General features: G+C 41.0%; 1 non-coding gene across 1 annotated transcript; it reads right to left on the reverse strand.

Moving 5' to 3' along the window:
• Positions 1 to 2,878: 2,878 nt before the first annotated feature.
• TRNAS-CGA (transfer RNA serine (anticodon CGA)) lies at positions 2,879 to 2,960 on the reverse strand. Its single transcript has one exon. It is a non-coding gene; the product is annotated as a tRNA-Ser (tRNA).
• Between the last annotated feature and the right edge of the window lie 20,533 nt (positions 2,961 to 23,493).

The raw sequence follows: 23,493 nt of genomic DNA on the forward strand, positions 1-23,493 counted from the left end.
TCTCTCTCAGCAAGGTTGGTGACCTGGTGCCCCCTTGTTTGTTTATATAGACTACCACCGTCATATTGTCTGACCGGTTTTTGACAGACTTGCCTTTCAATTCTGGGGCAAAGTGTACTAGGGCCAGGTACACTGCTCTGAGTTCCTTGAGATTGGATGACCCCAGCTCCATCGTCCTTGTACAGTTTTGTCTTGACAATGGGCTCCCCATCCCCACTGGGATGCATCTGTTGTCAACAGGGTCCACACTGTCGGGACCGTGGACCTTCCGTCTTTCAGGTGTATCCACCATCTGAGGGAAAGACGGGTAGCGGGAGAAAGGCAGATCTTCTTGTGCAATCCCCGTGGAGACCTGTTCCAGGTTCTCAACACTTCCATCTGCAGGGGACGCAAATGCCATAAAGTCCAAGGCACCGCCCTGGCCGAGGATGACATCAGGCCCAGGACTCTCATGGCGGTCCGGATGGTTACCTGCCGAGTGCGCAATAGGAATCGTGCACTGGCTTGGATTCTTTCCTTCCTTGGACTGGAGAGGAAGATCTGCATCGCTTCTGAATCCACTATAAATCCGAGGAATTTTCTTCAGGTGGATGGAATGATTTCGGACTTCTCCCAATTGTTAATCCTAACTCCTGTAGGAAGTTGATGGCAAGGTTGAGCTGCTGGAGGAGAGCAGCAGGAGACTGAGCTTTCAGTAGCCAGTCGTCTAGATAAGGGACGATGAAAAGACCCTGAAGTCTGAGGGCCGCGGCGACCGGAGAAATCACCTTGGTGAATACCAGTGGGGCGGATGTGATGCCGAATGGCAGAGCTGTGAATTGATAGTGCTCCCTGTGGCCGGCCATAGCGACGGCAATCCTGAGGAACTTCCTGTGGAAATGAGCAATGGGGACATGTAGATAGGCGTCCTTCAAATCGAGGGTAACCATCACCTCTCCTGGCTGAAGAAACACAGCCACGGAATCCACGGTTTCCATTCGAAATGACCTCTTCCTGATAAACCGATTGAGGTACCTCAGATCTATTATCATCCTCCAGCCCCCGGTGAACTTGGGGACCAGAAAGACGGGGGAGTAGACTCCCAGACCGAGGTCTGAGGCTGGTACCTTCTCCAGGGCGCCCTTGGTAACATATTCGGCAACCAAGGCTTCTAGACTGGCCTGCTGAGAAGGTGGAAGAGTTTGGGTGGAAACGAACCGATCTGGAGGTGGAAGATGAAAGTCGATGTGATACCCGTGTTGTATGATCTTCAACACCCATGGGTCTTGGATATGGGTGAACCATGCTCTGGAAAAGGAGGAAAGACGTCCTCCCACAGGAAGGGGGGCCACAGGGAGCTGCCCCACGTCAAAACTCAGGCTTCCTCTTGGTGTCCTCCTTGGAAGCGCCACGACCAGCTCCCCTAGGGCGATATCTAAAACGCCGTTGTTGGGAAGGGCGTCTATAATTAGAGGAAGAACCTCTGCCTCTAGGGGGAGCACGTCTGCCCCTGGATGCTTGAGGTAGGGACCTTCCCCTACCTTCAGCTAATCCCTCCATAATGGCGTCTAAGCTTTGGCCAGACACCCTTCCCGGCTCAAAGGGGAGAGCACAGAGTGCTGCTTTAGACGCAAAATCTGCCCGCCAAGGCTTTAGCCAAAGGGGTCTACGGGCCGCAGTAGACAACGCCATAGATTTGGCGGAGATTTTAAATTGATGGCAGGAGGATTCCGCCAAATAATCTGCAGCCCTATGAACTCTTTTCATAGAGGCCAGAATCTCATCTCTGTCTACGCCCAAGTCTATATCCCGCTCCAAGGCGGCTAAGCGGTTGCGGAAAAAGTCACCAACCATAGAGGAGGCTATGGCCACAGAGGCTTGCGCGGAGGAAGCTGAGTAGACCTTCTTCAGAACGGAGTCCGCCCTACGATCCAGAGGGTCCTGAAGATTTGAACCATCTTCCAAGGGCACCAGGGTTCTGCGGGACAGCTTTGCTACGGCCAAATCCACCTTCGGGGGAGGCCCCCAGGAATCCCACTTGAAGATCCTGGAAAGCGAATGTCCTTTCTCTGGCTGTTTCCACTGCTGCACCATAAGGTCGGTCAGCGTGGCGTCCGCATGGAAGGCAATATGTCCCCCAGAGGCAGACGTGGAGGCTTCCCCGTCAACATCTCGGCCCACTGTAGACCGGATGGACTTCAGCAGCCTGCCCGTTTGTTCATAATGGAACGCAGTTCTGCTGGAATAACTGAGTCGTCCTCGGAGGAATCATCCTCTGCCACCCGCAGGTGTTACAAGGGGGGGGGGAGAGACGAGGAACGGAGCTCAGAGCATGGTCTCCTGGTGAGCTGAGACAAGGTGCAATGGATCCCTTTGAGGGAATCATCCTGCAAAACAAAAAGGAGAGTACAAGCAAGGGAAAACTATTTACCCAAGCGATGCCCAAACTCACCATCTCCTTTACCCATGCCATCATATCTCTGGGAGAGGGCTCCACAGGTGGAGGACCTCTGCACCCGCGACAATGGGCCCACTCATAGCCTGAAAATAGGCAAGTTATAGGACCAGTAGTACCCCGCAGGGCACAACCTTTCAAGCCGCTACCTACCATCAGGGAGCGGTGTGTCGCAATCGAAGCAGGAAAGATGTTTCCTCTTGGAAGAGGTTTTCCTCCTACCATCCCCAGGAGGGGTAGTAGAGGATGACATATCCTACAGAGAGAGATAATAGACCATGCAACACTGTCACCATGACATCATACCAGCTTTTAAAAAAAGGGTAAATCTTACCAGGTCCTGTAGACCGGACAGAGAGGTGACTTGGCGCCCAACGTGCGACTCGAACCCACGACCTTGAGATTAAGAGTCTCATGCTCTACCGACTGAGCTAGCCAGGCTGGCGCTGTGAACAGGATCTGAACCTGTGCGGGGAGACCCCATTGGATTTCGAGTCCAAAACCTTAACCACTCGGCCATCACAGCCGGTTCCCAATAAAGTTTGCAAACTGGAAAAGAGTTCAAGATCAATGAACACCACAATCGCACGCCTTCAGCAGATACTGCAGGAAGGTCTCTGACACCAGGCCAGCCAGCCTCTTAATTCTGGCCGGCTGGAAGTGGGCGGAGCCACAATCAAAGCAGGTGAGGCAACCTGCCCAGACAACTAACCCTGTAATCAGGGGTCTGCAAAGATATACATTCCCCCCCACCAAGAGGCCCTTAACACGGGCACTTACCCCCACATCTCCCCGTCTTTTCCGGCCTTTAATAAGGCCTGAATCTTCCCTGAGTGAGCGGCCGCCAGCGCCAGGCCGTTGCCATGGCGCTATGATACTTCCGGCAAAACCGGAAGTGCGCGCTTACAGCGGCCGGCGGGGAACAGGATACACAACAGTGTGGTTCCACCCGCCGGCAGTCCGCGCGGCCACCAGAGGCGGCATGCGGAGTCCCCGGACTCTCACCAAAATGTCAGGTAAGTCACAAGGAGCGGGGGAAGCGGAGGAGAGGGGGGAGGGGGGGATAAAGGGGGGTAGCCACACATGGCTAACAAGCACCTTCTCCCCGCAGGGCACAGAAGGTGACAAGAAGAAAACAACCGCTCAGGAGGTGAGTGATCCTGCTGAGCTTCTCTAAGAGGACACAAGTCCTCCCACCTGTCCTCTGTCCACACAGGACAGAAAAAAACACGCAGAGGGGAGGTTCTTGTGCCCTCTTATAGGGCCTGCCACGCATTTGATTGGCTAATTAAATATCCGCCTGTCCTACCAGCACACAGGGGCAGAAATACCCCACATTGTGCCGCTGTTGAGGACGACAGGGAAGTCACATTTTTATGAAAAAAAAAAAGACAATTTAACAACTTCCATCCTCTCTCTCTCTCTCTCTCTCTCTCTCTCTATATATATATATATAAAAATAATATATTTCAGTAATGAGAAAATTTAAATGCATATTATATGGTCATGTAATGGAATTTCTCTCTTCTCTGCCTTGGAAATCTGGATATTGAATTACTGCACTTTTGTGGCCAATAGATTTTCCTAATTTATCTGAAATCAATTAGAAAAATTGCTAAATGTGGACATCCTAAACCAGTTGTATATTAAAATAAGCGTCTAAATAAATTTACCATGATTTTTAATGATCTCACTACAGATACAGAAGACATTATAACCCTTAAGATCAATATGTCACAACTTGATAAACTACCATCACAAGCAGCAACGGCAAATTGAGTTGTGACCTACTTCCAAAGTTACATTGAAAGGGATGTGATTTTATGTGGATTGAAAAAGTGTAAAGTGTCAAGAACTATTTACTTACAGTAGATTGGTTTTGGAATTGGAAAGAATTCTATTAAATGGATCTATTAAACTCGTGGACTTGATAGACTCCTATAAAGAAGAAGTATTGTTGGATATATGTACCAATATCAAAGAAGTCCTGGAATTTGTACTTGCATCTGTGGATTACAACCTTTTACAGAGTTTGATACAAAACTGAAAAAATTCTAAATTAGAAATTAAAGTGATGAATTTTATTTTGCATAACTATAAAACTAACATGGTATATACCTGGAATGAGCAGGGAATAAAAGTCTTGACTAGAGATGAGCGAGTAGTACTCAAGTAGGTATTCGATTGAATACTACGGTATTCGAAATACTCGTACTCGATCGAGTACCACTCGCTATTCGAATGGAAAAGTTCGATGCAGAACCAGCATTGATTGGCCGAATGCTATACAGTCGGCCAATCAACACTGGTTCTTCTCCTACCTTTAGAAGTCTTCTCCGTGAAGCTTCCCCGCGGCGTCTTCTGGCTCTGAATTCACTCTGCCAGGCATCGGGCCTGGGCAGAGCCGACTGCGCATGTCCGCTTATAGTGCGGGCATGCGCAGTCGGCTGTGCCCAGGCCCGATGCCTGGCAGAGTGAATTCAGAGCCTGAAGGCGCCATGGGGATGCTGCAAGGAGAAGACTTCTCGGAGGATCCAGCCCGACCCTCACTCATGGACTTGGTAAGTATAATTTGATCAAATGTTGCCTACCCCTGTAAAGAGCATTTTCCCCCCATAGACTATAATAGGGTTCGATATTTGATTCGAGTAGTCGAATATTCAGGGGCTACTCGAAACGAATATCGAACCTCGAACATTTTACTGTTCGCTCATCTCTAGTCTTGACTTTGCAATCTATTTTGCAAAAGAAAGGTAACAGACACAATATACAATACAATCTGATGACTTTATTGCTTAAATCAATATGAATATGAACTTGAAATTTAATGTTACTCCTAACAAATTGGAAAAAAAATTCCTGGACATTACGCTAAAAGGACATAATGATAAAATCATGTTCTTGCCTTATAAGAAGCCTACAACTACTATTTTTTATTACTTTTATCACATGACACCTACCTCATGTCTTCAAAAACAGAGTGGAAGAACTCCTATGCACTAAAAGGAATTGCTCTGACACCATTTTGGGGGTTCACCACCCATAAATCTTTATTATAATATGGGGATTCTTCAGATCCGAAAGTATATTAATTAGAGGCCCAGGGAAGGTGTGGAAAATAAAAATAGTCATACTCACCATTCCTCATTTTTCTAGGGTTCTTGCATGGTGTCCTGTCTTCTTTCCTGGTATCCTCTGGTCTCACCTGTGAAATGAGTGATCCTGAGTTATGTGATTGAGTTGTCATGTGGGGGCATCGGTGTTATGACGCACAGCGTCAAATCATGATATCAATGTACCCCACATGACTGCATAGGCCCAATCTGAGACTTTAATGGTGACTGGGGCTGCTGATATCAAGCTGGAAGATGCCATGGGCACCTGGGAAAGAAGATGGCGCAGCCAAGCCATGGAAACGTGGGGATGGTGAATATTATTTTCACACCTTTCCTAAGCATCCTTGCAGAGAACTGAGAGTATAATAATAGCAATTCTTGCTAAAGTAAGCTTGTGGATGAACCTTGTAAACATTTGCAATATAATTCTCGGTAGGTTTATGTAACATCTTTGCCTGTTTGGGCCTCTGCGCATCCTCTAGGTGCACGCTTCAGCATAAGAAGTGGGTTCATTTTTGATCCTTTGCACATTTGTTGCTGTGTATGTCCGTCTAGCATTGCTTAGAAGCCAAAATCTGAAGCAATAAACGGAGAGATGTCTTTAAAGGGACATTCCCATTTAGGACATTTATGGCATAGCCACACGATACATGGCTATGTCATAGATCTGGGTCCCAACTCTGTAAATGGGAATCACCAATTCCCCATTTATTTCTATGGTATTTCCAAGAATAGCTGAGCAATTCTATCATATTCTCCAACTATAGAGCCAAATACATTTGGAAAGTCGAGTGATATTAAAAGGAAATTTCATTAAAAGCAACACCTTGATACCCATTGCAAACAAGTTTCATGTGTTCAAATATAACACACTTTTAGCTAGTTGACCTCTCATTCTACCGTTACAATATTTAACCTTACTAAGGTCTTTCCAAGATGTCAGGTTTTTCAATTTCCTTCTAACTGGTGCCCCTTTATAATATAATTCATCCACTGACAATACAAAAGTAATGACTATACAAAGATCAATACTTATTCTTCAGACAAATGTGATTGTAGCACAAGCAACCTGAAAATGTAATTTAATAAGTCTTTGAAGGAATCATTGCTACGGGGATTCTTTTGGAACTGTCATTATATTTCTTCTGAAACAAGTGCTCTCACTAAGTCATCCATTTAACCTTATAATGATATTTTACCAGACCAGTAAATTAACAAATATTTTAGCAAAAATGTGGCATATATAAAAAAAAAAAAAACTAGATCATTTAGATGAAATTGCTGTAAACCTGTACAACACAGCGATACATTACATTTTGTACGGTATTATGCTTCTACTATTCTAGTGTTCTTTTTTGGGTGATCTTCAGACCCCAGAGGATACTCAGTTTCCTTCACCACTCTTGGGCTCCCTAACAGTCCTCTTCTAGCTGAGATCTGTGAATGAGCCTCAATGTTGATATGGTTTTCACCAACGTCATAGTATATGTCTTAAAGACAAAATAAGAGCCCATAATGTCAAACTTGAGACCAGAAAAGGCTGAAGAGGACAGGAGAGGTGAGGGAGGCCGAGTATAAGTGTTTAGTATGTTTCTGCACCTACCCATGGCCCCCTCTTGTGATACGGTGGGGTCTGAAGAGACGGTATTAGCACCATACTAGCTACAGTAGTGGCTACTACAGGGCCTGGAATTTTAAGGGGCCCAGTCTTCTGCTTTTTAAAATTTTTTAAAAAAGAATTTCCTCTCCTGCCTATGGCCACCTTCAATACCCTTCAGCCTTCAGGAAGTCCTGTGCACTGCATTGAATTGCGTCAGTAATGTCCAGATGCTGATCAGTGTCAGTGTGATTGTGTATGACACATTAACCCCTCCCTAAAGGGTTGAAGGCTGAAGGGAAAGTGGAAGTGACAGTGTCCAGGGGTCAATATGTGAATAGGAGAAATTTAGCAGGTAGTAGCCTAAAGTCACTATGGGTGGCACATACTGTATGGAGGCCTGTAATGTGTGTACTTACTGCAAAAAGGCCAATAAAGGGACAGTATATTTGTGTGGGGGCATTAAAGGGGGCATTTTCTACATAAAGGCCAGTAAAAGAAGTGGTATACTGTATGGGGGCCAATACAAAGGCATGTGAGGTTAAATAAGGGGGATTTACAGTATACTGTGTGGGATCGGTGAAGTGGGTGTATACTATGTGGGGGGCAGTAAAGGAGGATTTATACCATGTGGGGGCCAGGAAAGGGAGTGTTATACTGGGTGGAAACTGGTAAAGTAGGCTTTATGCCATGTGGGTGCTTGTATAGCAGTTCGTATACCATGTGGTGGCCCGTAAAGGGGGCTTTATACCATTTAGGTGCAAGTCAAGGGGGTGCTATACCACGTGGGGACCCCATTCAAAACTTGACATGGGACTTGTCTTAGCTAGTTATGATCCTGCTACAGAGTATATTAATAGCACCTCTGGCTCAAAGCAAGTAAGTTTAGTCCATAACAATCTCCTGATCCCCTGCTCATTTATAAGTAAAAAGGGTAGTCCATTTTTGTCTCAACAACCCCTTTAAGGTAACAGTGGACACATCTTTAATGTACCCTTGAACTATACGGAGTATAAAATATCTAAGATGAGTAAGGCTATTAATTTATTCCCTAACCCCATTCTTAGCTTATCCCTTAGTGTTATTGAGGATAATCTTAATTTGTGAGTTTATGATAGTATATTGATCTGTTATCAACACAATACTTATGGAGAATCTGACTCCTTCATGATACATGATCCCATTTTCTGTCCTTTTGACATCACTTGATACCTCCTCTTAATTTCATGAGATGTTATTGGTAATAGAGGTCAAAAATCTGACACGTCTAAGTTATATAGGTCAGAATTGATCAATACAAATTGATGGGAAAGATAAAAAGATGGAATATGATGACCTTAAATTTTAGATCACACAAGTATAAGAGTCCTATGTATGAAATTAGAAATAAAACATAATTGAGGATTGTAGGCAGGAGCCAAAGTTCACCAGCAGCAAGATATCAACCCATACAAGAGGATAACCCTTCGGAAGGTCGGAAAAAGACAAATCAAGTCAAATTGTGAAAACATGAAAGCTTCAAGAACTGCTACGAAGATTCTTGATGTTGATCTGAATCACCCTGAATAAAAAGTAGATGTGTAAACAAGATTTGTGGAAATGAATAAGCCAACTGGAATACATTCAGAATATAAATGGTGTTAAACATTTCATGTCCTCCAAGGGCAAATATTATTAGTTTATATTATTCCTCCTGTGGCGTATCTGTGCTTTGTCTTGAACATCTCTCACTATTAAGGTGGCCATAAACATTGGGCAGAGGTTGGTCAAACATGTCAATTTCAGCAGAACTAGTAAACCATCAAATGTGTATTGGATGTTGGACCAGTACTCACTGGAAGCCCCCTGCGAGGTTTACAACACCCAGCATGTCTATGGTTACTGCACATTTTACTAGGGGCTTTCAAACATAGCAAACCAAAGGTTAAAAGCAGAAAAAGACTTGTGGTAATTGCTTGCTTATTGAGTGTGACTCCAGCACCAGTTACAGTTTTATGCATGGTGTGGGGAAGTTAGCTCGGTAGAAGCAGCAGTGCGGACCCAAACAGTCAAGGCAGGAACACAAAATATGCAGCAATCTGGTTTATTTAGAAAAAAAAGCTAGGGAAATAAATAAACCTTGGCTTCAGGCACAAAATGAGCAAAACAAAAAAAAAATAAAAAAAATAAAATAACAACCCTGCTCATCTGAGCAACTAACTAAGCAGAAATGATAACCTAACTATACATGTGGCTTATTTCCAGCCACACAAACAAAACAAGCGCAATATAGCCTCACCAAACTCAGGGTTACAGGACAGAACCATACACCTCCTTTCACCTCATGGAACTGCACTGCAATGCAAGAGCTGCAGCACTTTCTGGCCCAGTAATGAGCCCAGGATCTACACCTGGGATGAGGCCTACTCCAGATCCAACCTGGACCACACATGTGTCAGAAACCTGGGGCTGATATTTCTGGACTCCAGCATTCTACCTGTCACCTTCTAGCAATGTCCATAACGAGCAATAAAAAATGGTTGCATAAAATTTATCAAAATGTACCTTGGATGAGTTCCAGAATTTTGAAGATTAAGAACTAGATCTTTAATTTGAAATAATATAATTATAAACACAAACCTTAGGCTAGGTTCACATCTACGCTGGGCTCTCCAGCGGACCCAAACAATGGAGAACCTGACCACTAAAACCGTGGTTACTTGTGGACATAGAAGGTCCACCTGTTGTCTATCAGATGTCAGTATTCTGAAACTGGGAAACTGGTAGAGGGAAAAGTCCGTGCAGGGCATTTCACTTCACTAATTTTCTATCTTATAGTCTATTTTACATCAATATTCCATTTTATTCATAGAAGATCAAATAATGCAACGGTAATTATTCTGTTTTCAGTATGAGTGCCCTACAATGATGTAACTTGTAACACATGACATTTATTTATGCGAACTTTGACCTACCCGGGCAATACTAGCATCTTTAATTCCTGTCCTCGGTTAATTTTGTTATGTTATTCTGTTCTGCATATACTAACTTGATGAAGTGTTTTACAGTCTGAACATGAAACTCAAAGAACATTAACATTTTATACTCTCCTTTTACTGTATTTATCTATTGTTTATCTTGCAGAAAATCGAATGTTTGTTGAAAATCTATTGTTTTTGTATCATTTCTGTGTTCCATAAATCACCTGCAAAAAGCTCATTTCTTTTTACCTACTATACAATTCTACCCGTATTATAAATAGCACTTTGTCACTTTGTAGATGTACAGCCATGTAGGAGAGTTTGCATGGGGTCCAGTTATTCCTATATGATGGCGCCATATTGAAAAAATTGTATTGTCCTACATTTTAATGAAAACATCATATTGTTTGTGATATTTTATATAAATCTTACATATAGTGGCAGAGTGCTGGAGTTCAGCTATATCTGCCCCAGGTTTCTGGCATATGTGTGGTCCAGGGCGGATCTGGAGTAGGCCTCAGCCCAGGTGTAGATCCTTGGCCAAAAAAGGCTGCAGCTCCTACATTCCAGTGCAGTTCCATGGAGTGAAAGGAGGCGTGTGGTTCTGTCCTGTAACCCTGAGTCCGGTGAGACTATATTGCTCTTGTTTTGTTCGTGTGGCTGGAAGTAAGCCATATGTATAGTTAGGTTATCAGTTCTGTTTAGTTAGTTGCTCAGACAAGCAGGATTTTTTTTTATTTTATTTTGTATTTTTCCTGAAGTTAAGGTTGCATTTTGTTTTGCACATTGTGTGCTTAAGTCAAGGTTCATTTATTTTGCTGTTTTTTTTTTTTCTAAATAAACCAGTTTGCTGCATATTTGGTGCACCTGTCTTGACTGTTTGAGTCTGCACCACTTCTACTACCGATCTACCTTCCCAACAATTAGTACTGTGGTCATCCATTTATTTTGTTTGCTCTCTGGGTATTTGATGCATGCATATGCCTATGTCCATTATACTAACAATTATTTTACATTTCTTTTTGAGAATAAAAAAAAGAACAAAAAATAAGAAAATCTAAAAAAAATCCAAAACGCTATTGTGCAGCACGTATTTCATGTTGCTTTGGAAGAGTACTCTATTAGAAAAGAGTGGTGAAGAATTTATACAGTGGACAATATTTTCGTGAGTGTCGAATAATGACCTAACCTGCAAAAATATTGCAAAATAATTTATTTTCTTTGCTGTGGTACAATAGGTGGGAAAACATTGATCCAAAGAAATACACTAGCCTTCTATGAAAATGAATTCTGCATATATTACAAAAGGTCAAAGAAAAGAGCTGGAGAGAGACTGAAAAAGCAATTTGAAGGGAAAACAAATGTGGTTTCCCCACTGTGAACATAAAATGAAAATGCACAATGAAAGCTTGCGCTGCCGCTCTATGTATAGGGTAACTTTTAAAACGCCAAAAAAAATCAAACATTCAAATTCATATGGAAAGGTTTTCATTCAAAGATTTGTCATCATTGGAATAATATGTAATACATTTTCTAGCCTTCTACATTGTCCTTTGTGGAAACATATAACCAGCTACATATTACAATACTAAATTTAGATTTCAATCTTGTAGGCTTCCAAAAGTCCTTTTTGACATATTATGTAGGAGATGCAAATAGGAAGCAATTTCTACATAGTTCATATAACGGAACATGGTTTAACCATTTACGCTAAGGTCCCATATAGCATCCCCAGTGGCGTAACTAGGAATGGTGGGACCCCGTGGAAAACTTTTGACATGCTCCCCCCCCCCGACCGACACCGAAGACCTCGACCGACCCCCTCCTACGCATTCCTGCACATTCTATTATCCCCCATAGTGTCCCCTGCACACAGTATTATCCACCATAGTGGCCCCTGCAAACAGTATTATCCCCAATAGTGGCCCCTGCACACAGTATTATCCCACAGTATTATCTTTTCAGACCCCAGAGTATAATAATTGGAGACCCGGGGGAATAAAAACATAAAAAACTGCTGTTTCTTACCTGTCCCCAGCTCCTACGCTGTCGGCCTCCGCTGCCGTCCTTCTGCAATGACGTCGGACGTCGGGACGCAGGCCGGGTTCATATGACGTCAGAGACGTCAGAGAACAAGGAAGGAGGCCTGGCCAGTATCGTGGAGAGGTAAGTAACAGTGTTTTTTATGTTTCTTACCTCTCTCGGTCCGCCAATCATTATACTCGGGGGTCCGAAAATACCCCCGAGTATAATGATAGCAGCGGTAGCGGTGTCACCGGGCCCCTAATGACCTCTGCTGCTATGGCGGTAGTTACGCCACTGAGCATCCCGTAGCAAGTAAGTGTTGTGGGAAAAACCCCGGAGGCAACCTATTGCGGTTTTTCCCACAGTGATTTTCACAGAAGGTTTACAGAGGTTACTGTATAATGGTGCAGGAAAAAATGCCATGTGGGTCCCCGGTCTTAGGGGGCATTCACACGGAGGAACATGGCGAGGAATCTGGTGTGGAATTTCAGCACTCAATGGATTCCTTTTTCTGCTAGACATTCATTTGGAGTCTTCTACTCCTATACACTGATGTGACGATTACTAGCGTATGATATATTCCATTACATTTTCTGGCATTCAGCGGCTCCTTAGGTCCATTGTGCCCTTCAGGCAACTTCTATATGCTTACAGAAGTAGTGGGCTCCACAACTACTATAGATTCGCATTCTACCACACCTATTATTGGCTATAATTGTATAATTTACCGTATTACACTATTGGTGCTTGGCACTGTGGGTTTTTTTTGTTTTTTTTTTGTCTCCTACAATAGTCGTTCACCTAGCGAGCGTTAGATAAATAACATGCTATATTCATGGATTGAGCCAACACCATAACCTAATGAAATGAAATCAGTACTATATATAAGACAGGGAAAATGAAACTAGGTGATTGAAATATTTAATTGATTTATATTAAAGCAATCCATCTAATTAGATATTATAGGAAATAAATTATGCTCTGGATTAAAGTAATTTATTATAGTAGTTGTTTAATTTTTGTGCTAGTATATATGGGTCCGATGCAGCACTTTATCAGTATGAATGTAGCATGTTAATGTTATTGATGTCTAGAGCGACGTGGTATATTGTGTGGGAAATCTTTGGTTTTTGGTACTGTGCATATCAATTGACTTCCATGTATGAAGAGTAGATAGTTCATTGTTTTTGTGTTTTTAGTTTTTTCTATATTATATTAATTTGGAGGGCAGTTCCAACTTGTTTGCCATATCCTAGAGAGGCTCAAAATAATAATCACTATATGCTTACCTTTCCGTTTGGCCAGGGTTACAGCGAAGAGCCTCCATTTGGGTCCCCGTTCTTTGTGTATCTTCTGAACAGAAGATCACTGGTGAGCCACTGGGATCCAAACAGAGACTCTACACTGGACCCCGGCCAAATACAGAGGTAAGTATATAGTGATTGTTGGCTTAAGCCTCTTTGTGGTGTAAAAAATGAGTTGAAACATGCCTTTAATATGTAAAATACTAAAATCACCGTAACTTTAGATAGATTAATTCCTATAAACATATGTCACTGAAAGGGGATTTGACTTATCCACCAAAGGAAAGGAATATATAAAACTTTACTTTTATTAGATACTCTAAAACATATAACAAAATGTTTAAAACATATCCTACACCATAACCCGCTGTGTGATGACAGGTAAGTGTATAAGGAGGAGAGCTGGAAGCGCTATCTCTGTTGCGCCCTATTTCAATCCTGTCTCTACCTCCCTCATCCAATACACGATGTGCACCAAGAACCTCACAGATTTAAATAAGAATGTGACCAACAATACTGAGAAAAGCTCAGTGGAATGCTCCCCCACCCCTCCGAGGATACTGGCCTAACGCCACACCAACAGAGGAGGAAAGGTACCACTGGCTTGGTCACTATTCAAATTATCTGCGTGTTGGTGCTACATCTATAACTGCTTTATCCGACCCTACGCGTTTCTTCACTCAAAGTGATTCATCAGGGGTCTATTTTACAAGGTCCTGAACATCGGACACTTCGTGCAAGAAAAATCAGCGGTAGGTGTTCTGACCGCTAGCAGGACCGCCGCTCAACTCCCAGCGGTGAGTTGCCCTGCTCTCTTCAAGGTATTTAAACCCTACACCACGCCCCTCCACTGCTCCCAACCAATCTCTTTCATTGGACGTGTGCGCCCACATACGCATAGGCCTATACGTCATACGCAACATTCCATAGATACCTTCAATAGAGACACAGTGCGCATGCGCGAGGATCGTACCGGTCTCCTACGCTATTCTACCTAATACTCTACACTCGCGCATGCGCCTGGTTCAGATTATGCTCTGGATTAAAGTAATTTATTATAGTAGTTGTTTAATTTTTGTGCTAGTATATATGGGTCCGATGCAGCACTTTATCAGTATGAATGTAGCATGTTAATGTTATTGATGTCTAGAGCGACGTGGTATATTGTGTGGGAAATCTTTGGTTTTTGGTACTGTGCATATCAATTGACTTCCATGTATGAAGAGTAGATAGTTCATTGTTTTTGTGTTTTTAGTTTTTTCTATATTGTATTAATTTGGAGGGCAGTTCCAACTTGTTTGCCATATCCTAGAGAGGCTCAAAATAATAATCACTATATGCTTACCTTTCCGTTTGGCCAGGGTTACAGCGAAGAGTCTCCATTTGGGTCCCCGTTCTTTGTGTATCTTCTGAACAGAAGATCACTGGTGAGCCACTGGGATCCAAACAGAGACTCTACACTGGACCCCGGCCAAATACAGAGGTAAGTATATAGTGATTGTTGGCTTAAGCCTCTTTGTGGTGTAAAAAATGAGTTGAAACATGCCTTTAATATGTAAAATACTAGTATTGAAACTAAATAAATAAAACTTACATTGATGACATACAGGATCCTGCCCCAAAAAGAAGTCAAAAGCTCAAGTCTATCAATCTAACTGTCTAAAAGCTCCAAATGATTTAACTGATAACACCAAGAGATAACACATTATTTGCACTATTAATAGTTTGTGGACAGTTTGTGTGTAGCAATTTTCCTTCTACATGTTAGGACACCAGTTGTAAGGGAGTTGCAAGTTGAGCAATTCCCCAGTGCCGCTGCAACTAGGGAGGAAGGGATAGAGACAGCGAGTCCTAATTCGACCCAGCCCCTGTCCCTACCTACTTGTCTCACTGTCCTAATGACATGGACAACTGGGCGAAAGTCCCTTCTCTATATAAGTGCAAATGTTAAACGAGGACAAGACAACACAACACAGAAGAGGAGTCAGCAAGCCAAGGATCAAAGTCAGAGAAAAAAAGCAGTACCAAATCAAAATCCAAAAGAGTAGTCCCAAGATAAGACAAAGGTCATAAGCCAGTAAGAACAACACAATAAGAGCAAGTAGAAAGCTTAGGAAGAACAAGTCATTATAGCCAGCAAACATATGTGGGTTGATGACCTGTTATAGGAAGTCCAGATCCTGCCCCAAACTCGATTGGCAGATAGGCTGTCAATCACACAAGGCTGAGATTAACTATTAGAGGAGCAGAGGGAAACTAAAATGAAGGAGAAGGGTGTGGTGGAAAATCAATTACAGAGGTGAGGGAATAGGATAGTGTTCAGACAATACAAGAAGAACCTAAAGCCAGGAATAATAACTAAACACACCTCCTGTGTCACAGCACGCATGCAGAGAGCGGCGCAGAGCAGGCAGAGATGTTACACCAGTACAACATGCTAATATTATTTGGAGCACAGGACATTTCTGTTTAGTTGCTGCATCTGGTTCCAGAGCATTTATTGAATGGATACTCAATGTTATTTTCTTATACTATTGTAGGCTGCGCAGAAGAGCTGACATTTTGCTTTTAGTGAAATTTTCAACAAAGCTAAAAGTAATTGACTTAATAAGTATTAATAAAGTAGCTCTTCACTGGAATAAGCAGTTCGAGCATGTTATTTGTAACTTAAATAATAAATGTATAAAAGCTAATGGCTTCTGAAGTACTATACTTTGGAATGTAATTTCTCTAAAGTAGAAAAGCCTTAAAATAATGGCATGGAAGATTTTCTTTGAATACCTAGAAATTATTAATAGAGCAGTAAGACATAAAAAAATGACATTTATAAAAATTTATTAAAAATTTAAGGATACCTAAGACACTAGAACAGTAATATAAATTGGTTATATTTTGTGAATTAGTATATTGTATCATCAGAAAATAAACCTTTGTTTAAACCAAATTTTTATATTCTAATATATTTGAATGTTTTTGTTCCATATTTTCCATGCCTCTATGAAATTATAAAAATAAACCTGAAATATTGCAGCTTTCACACTAGCCGCTGCTCTTTGCAATAGCTTATTAATTTCTGCTCTATTCTGAATTCTTCTGAGTAATGCCATTTTCGTCATAGGATTACAATGTAAGTTAACACCTCTATTTTAGGATCACAGTACTGACAATAGGCGATGGGAACATAGCCTGTGCGTAGTCTGCACAATAGGCACACAAAACTCTTCCATAAAAATCAATGGGACAAATTTATTAAGCTACTTGTGCCTACGAAAAGTATGGCCAAAAAAAGGGGCAGGGGATAAATAACCTCAATTGAGTCATCGCCATGTGGCTGCTGTAAAGCATATCTCTGACCTACTGCTCATGGAGCACAGGAGCAGCTCGTGTAAGACAGACACCCCCATAATCATGTACAAAAAAAAAGTACAATTTAAAGAAAAAAAAAAAAAATCAAAAAATCAAACTTACTATATAATTTTTACTTATTTTTGGAGATACACTTGTTTTAGAAGTACAGAAGTTAGTTGGGCCATAAGTATGGATACACTCAGATAAAATGGAAGTGGTTGCTGATATCACCTTACCGTTTGTGGCATATTAGTACATGGGAGGGGAAAACATTTGAGGTCAGGTGATGCCCATGGCGACCATCTTCAAAGCCATTTTGGATTCAACTTTACCTTTTTCAATGGGACACATCAAACACATGGAGAATTGCATAAGAAAAACAATGGTGTGCTCATTTTTAATAAAGCTTTATTCATTATTGTTATATCCTATATCCGTTGTTTCTGGTGCCCCGCATCCTGGATCTTCACATAGTACACCAAAGCCTTCAAATGGCCCCAGAGGTAGAAGTCCAAGCGAGTGAGATCCAGAGACCCTGGGTGTAGCCATACTTATGGCCCACCCTGTAGTGTAATTTGCACACTATATTGACTATGGTAATTCATAGAATTTATATTTTGCTTTATTAATGTTTCCTTCATTTTATCCTCAATAGAAAAATAAAACACATTTATAATAATGTCTTTTTAATAAAACAGAAAAAAAAATGATCAAACAGGTAAAATTAATCAATGCTCGAAAAACATGTTTTCCTCATCAGGAATCTCTCCATGATACATAATACGAAACCACAAGCATTTAGCAGTCATTGTAAGTTACAAAGGTCGTGCATATCGTGTCAATTAAAAACACAAGGGTAGTATAATTACATAACAATATACATTACAATTTTAGAACTTGCCAAAAAAACATATATTATTATTAAATTAACCGACAAACTAACGTATTATTTTATTTCTGTTTTTTGACTTTGATGACATTGCTTTCTATTTCACAAAATAAATATATTTACTTGTTATTAGAATTTACTTTGGTCATAGCTTAATTTAGATTTTAGTATAAATCTGGTATATCGACTTATTATAGGGTGTCAATAAAGTGTATAGAAGAAAATTATAGTCTTAAAGGGGTTTTCCAGGCAACATTTTTTTATTAAAAAATGTCTGTTAGTGCTACTAATGGGTTAATAAATGCACCCATATACCTATATCTGTGTTTTGAGTGATTTCTAGGTGTCTCTGGGGCTGCTGGTATCTCTGCTTTGGTTTACATGCTGCAGCTTGTTCCTGCTCTCTAACTTCCTCACTAACCGTTTCACCTTTCTCGCCTTCCTTCCTTACTCCCCCCTCCTTTCTTACTCCCCTCCCTGTCACTCTAACTATCTCATCCCTCCCTATCTATTTAGCCCAACTAGCATATACTTACCCCTCCATGCTTCTTTCTGCGAGACAGCCCCTCCTCCTGCCACCTCTACTGCGCATGCATGGAAGTGCAGTAGAGATGAATTACAGGCAGTGGCGCGCACAGAGGAAAAGAGCGCGTGCTGCACAGACAGGAGGAGCTGTCTTGCCGGAAGAAGCCATGGATGGTAAGTATGAGTGGAGTGGATGGAGGGGAGTAGTAGTGACGAAAATGGGGAAAAGATCGTCACCGGATAAGCAGATGTCCCTGGGGCGGTCACATGACCACCCCAGGGATATTGGTAAATATACATTCTATATTAATGATGTTATTTAGAAAGTAGGAGGGGGAGGGTTATATTAGTGTAGGACTTTACAATTATTCAAGACAACCCCTTTAAGTCTTTAGAGCCTATTGTGTTTATTTATATCCAACCCATCTGAGTTTATTCTAAAAATTCTAAAAATGAACTGTGATTGGTTGCCCCACTGCAGCACTGAATTGGCCACAATTGGTCACATTGCCATATTAGGTGCAGGCAATACACAGACCAGTGGGGAGCTTTTCAAAATTGAATTAGCAGTGGTAGGAGATCGGTAATTTAATGTTTTAAATGTAATATTCTTCATTGAAGACTGTGCATAAGAGAGTGAAGAAAAAGTGAGAGTAAGTAGAAGGAGAATAAGGGTCAAGAGGACATCGAGGGGAAGACAGACTGGAACTCTGCACAGTAGTAAAAGTGGTTCCACAGGATCCACATTTGTTGAGGTTTCTATTGTCTTGTTTGAATTCTGCTACTAGATTTTCAAGGCTACGTATGTGAAAGATTGGGTGTTTTTTGTTTTTTTGCACCACTAAGCAAGGCATGGTCTACCGGGTTCAACCTTTGGTAAGAGTTAGAGGCCCTTCCATAATTCCCGAGGCTTCGGTTCATAAAAGGTGGTACACATACGGAAGAATCAAAATTACCTAAGAGATATCAAAGTAGCAATGCATGAAATAAATTCAGAGCCTAAGAATATTTGTCTAGTGCACGTCTACATCTATTATCCAAAAAGTCCAATAATTTGAGACTCACGTCACACCACGGGGGATAGAAAATCATTATCTTTAACACAGTCATGGTGGGATTTGTGAAAAAATCAGTAAGAATATTGAATTGTAGTAAAAAAAAATTCCTGTTTATGTACATCAATATATGGATGGATCTATAAAAGGAGAGATGGCGCTTATGAAATTTAGATTTTAATTCTACCAAGAATGAATTAAATTGTGGTCAAGAAAGTTCAGTATATCCATTTACTCTCATTATCTTCTTGAGTGGAACATATTAAAAAGGTCTTGTTATGCCTACAAGCTCTGTTGCGCATGATTGAAGACACGCTGGTATCTTGAAAACATGAATTAAACTTTTGCCTGTAACGGTATACTGTAAACAGTCATGACTTCTTTTATTCGATAGTATAGTTAGTTATACGTGACATCTAGAAGGCTTATGTTTCAAGCGCTGACTCTGTTCAGAACATTTAGTCTTGGGCACTACAGTGACTTTGTTTACATAAAAGTAGCATAGTCATATATTACATGATGGTAGTAAGTAGATGGAAAAAGATCTGAAGATTTGTATATTTAGGGTTCGGATGAGTCGACGCTTTGATTTGTTACAGTTAAACTTGCTCGTATTGTCTTACACCACCCCTGGGCCCCCGCCTATTATACTCCGATGAGACCCCAGAGTATAATAATTTCATGTCCAGTTGTGGGTTGATGAACTGCTAAAGTTTTGTGTTTGCAAGTTTCGAAAATTTTGGGTCAAATTTGTTTCTAGTGGCAAAGTAGCTTGTGACTTTTTTTTCATTAGGCAGGTGTTAAAGTCAATAAACTGCAATCCTAGTCTTAGTCTAACAGCTCTGTTAAGTCCCCTTTTTATCTAAAAAATGTCAATGTTCAATATGCTTCATGAAAAAAACAAAAAACTTCTTGCTCGATTTTGCTATGCTCTCCATATCTAAACGTCCTCAGCAACCATGGTGCAAGGCCTCACATTCAACTAACCCCATTGAATATGAGACTAATAAGCAAGCAAATCTGGAGTTGAAAGCTGAGGCACCACATCACCTTTTTGTCACAGGTTCCATAGGGACAATTTTTGGAGAAAAGATTGATGCGGAAATCTGGGTGAACTTGCCTCATTGGTGTTTGAGGCATAACTGGGGAAGAACCTTTAACAGAAGTGATCCCATGTTGTAAAAGCCTTTCTATGAAGGGGCCACACGGTGGCTCAGTGGTTAGCACTGCAGCCTTGCAGCACTGGGTCCTGGTGTTCAAATCCCACCAAGGGCAAAAAACCATCTGCAAGGAGTTTGTATGTTCTCCCAGTGTTTGCACATATCATTCTCAAAATGACCATATATGGGTAATATTTATATGGTTTAATTCACAAATTAATCGAAACAAAAATAATATTGTGAACTGTTAAAACTTATTTTATTACGGGTACGTAACTCTAAGGGCTCAAAAATGGATAAATAGATTAAAAGCACCTGGCTTATGTACCCCAACAAAGTATCAGCAGGAGGTTGTTACAGGTGATACATTCGGTTTACTTCTCACAGATACACAATCCCCCCGTCTAGATTGTCTGGATATAAACCAATCAGGGGTTAATGTCAAATCAAATCAAATCGGATTTATTGGAACGTCCGAATAGATATTTGGCATTGCCAAGGCTAGAACGGTGTGTGTGTGTGTGTGTGTGGGGGGGGATTTGAGGGGGAGAGTATGGGGGGGGGGGGGGTAATTTGGGGTATAACAGTCCGTGGAGTCTCATCTTTCTCTTAGTTGGTGACAGCTGTTTGGGGGAGGGTGAATTGGGGTATAACAGTCCATTCAAAGCTGTTATGATGGACAGCTAATCTCTGAGTCTCCCTTGTGCTATCTCGTGAACAAAAGTAAAATACACTGCCTATGTCGTGTCGGTAGAATCTAAAAAGAATTGCTGATACACAGGGGAAAACTAAAGTATATAAAATGCTGAAATGGGCTCCAAAGGAATTAAGCTAGGGGTATAGTGGACAGGTAAATTTGGACCACCCAAGGATGAGGATTGAGATACCTAAACTCCATCCTAGATGAGATACCCTAAAAAAACCAATCAATCCAAAGCATTCCTATATACTGTACTTCCATCAGTGTAAATTCCCCCAGGAGTTCAGCTATTGGTCACAAAAGGTACGATCCTACTTAATTCTATCTCCCTTCCCTACGCATTTTGCCAATAGTGTCGGCTCATCAGGGGTGCTTATGGGATTCGTAATGTGCAGGAATAAAAGTCTACCTAAATTGCGGAGCATCAGGCGGCCACTCGTCTAGTGCCACTGCTCCAATGCCCCACTCTATATCAGCTCTGTTTAGTTAGTTGCTCGGACGAGCAGGATTTTAGTTTGTTTTTGCCTAAAATTAAGTCTGTGTTTTGTTTTGCTCATTTTGTGTCTGAAGTGAAGTGGTTTATTTATTTTCCAGTTTTTTTGTTTTTTTTTAAATAAACCAGTTTGCTGAATTTTGTGTCCCTGTCTTGACTGTTTGGGTTTGCACCACTTCTACTGAGATACCTTTCCCACAGTAGGTACATTAAAAAGTCAGCAGAAGAAAACGCTGCAAAAACGCAATGAAAAACTAAATGTTTTTTCATCACGTTTTTTCTGAAGCTTTTTTTTGTTGTTGTTGCGTCTTACCCTTAGGCAGTTTATGTGTAATTATGGCAATCGCAGTGTATATAGTGGGTCAGGAAAGATCAAAAACAGTTAAAAATGCAACTTTAATTTAAGACCAATACTAAACCATTGTGCTAATGAAAACTGCACGTTTATTGAGATCAGTCGTACAGAAAATCAAAGATATGTGCAAAACTAAATAGCTTTAATAAAACCCATTATTAATGTTCCAAAGTCTGGAATATTCATCTTTTGGAAATGTCAATTTTTTAGTTTATGCAAAAGAAGGAAGGAGGTAATAACATAGAGGCAACTGGCATCATAATTACTTCCAGTTCTTAATAAAGGAAAACAATACTCCACTGGGTGATTTAATGGGAACTATATATTGCAATGTGTGTTAATAAGCAGATGTGGAGAATTATAGATGGGTTGTATTATTATCATTATCATCGCTTGTTTAGAAAATGATCAACTATGGACTAAAAATAATATGGAAAATATGCTGAAAAAGTATTCAAATAAGTTTGTATTATATTAAATTCCCCCAAAAAACATTTTTCATTGTTTTCTAATATTGTCATACTTTTCTTCAACTTCTTAAAGGAGCTGCACTGATGGCAATTAATTGTCATGCCTTACAAAAGGTGGATGATAAAGGATGTCCAGTACCTACTACAATATACCATATGACTGCTGTAGGCCCCCTTGATAGAGAAGGGCCCTTACCATGGATAGTCTTATCCTATTTGCTACTGAATATCTTCTCAGTACTGCGACTGCATTATTAGCAAGCAAAACACCTGTTCTTATTCTTTCTCTGTCTATTTGCTCCACATCTAGTTTTGGCTTAAAAAACAGCATGCGTAAACTTGAATGTGAAAACATAGCCTTACAGTCAGGAAAAAGGTTACACAGCCGAAAATCATTACATAGTAAGCCAAGTAATAGTCTGCAGACCTAAAACAAGTGTAATAAATCAAGGCTCATTTAAGGCTCTGGCTAGGACAAACTGGGAAGCTGTGCCAGTGACTATAAAATTACCAGCTGTTAAGCTTCAAGACAAAAAAATCCTTAAAACACAATGATAAATAACTAACAGTGATGTAAGTGTACACAAAAGCACCTTGCCATACTGTACATCAGAGGTTGTGCCCATGTGAGTAACAGCAGGAGCCTGGTAGTGAGTGACAGACTCCTGCTGTAAAAGCCCACTTCAGTGAGAACCCCTTACAGTCATCAGCCAATGGTAACAATCTCAACATAAAAAGAGAGACAGAGGGAGGAGTTCCCTCTATCTGCCCTTCCCCCAAATGCAATCATGAGCTGCAGATGGGTAGTTTTTAAAAATATATACAGTTCCAACCACAAATGTTTTACAGTTTCCCAACACATCGTATAGAACATATAAATGGTGCAATTTAAAAAAACCACAAAAACAAGTCCTCTAAAAAATATATTAATCGTAACATAAAATTGTTATGACTCATGAAAGGGGAGGAGAAAAAGTCAAAAACAGAAAATGCCATATATAGAGCATATATTGCTATATTGTATCAAATCTCCTAGATTTTTTCTGCAATTTTTGAAGCCAA

Source organism: Leptodactylus fuscus, chromosome 10 (assembly GCF_031893055.1).
Source record: "Leptodactylus fuscus isolate aLepFus1 chromosome 10, aLepFus1.hap2, whole genome shotgun sequence".
NCBI classification, from domain to species: Eukaryota; Metazoa; Chordata; class Amphibia; order Anura; family Leptodactylidae; genus Leptodactylus; species Leptodactylus fuscus.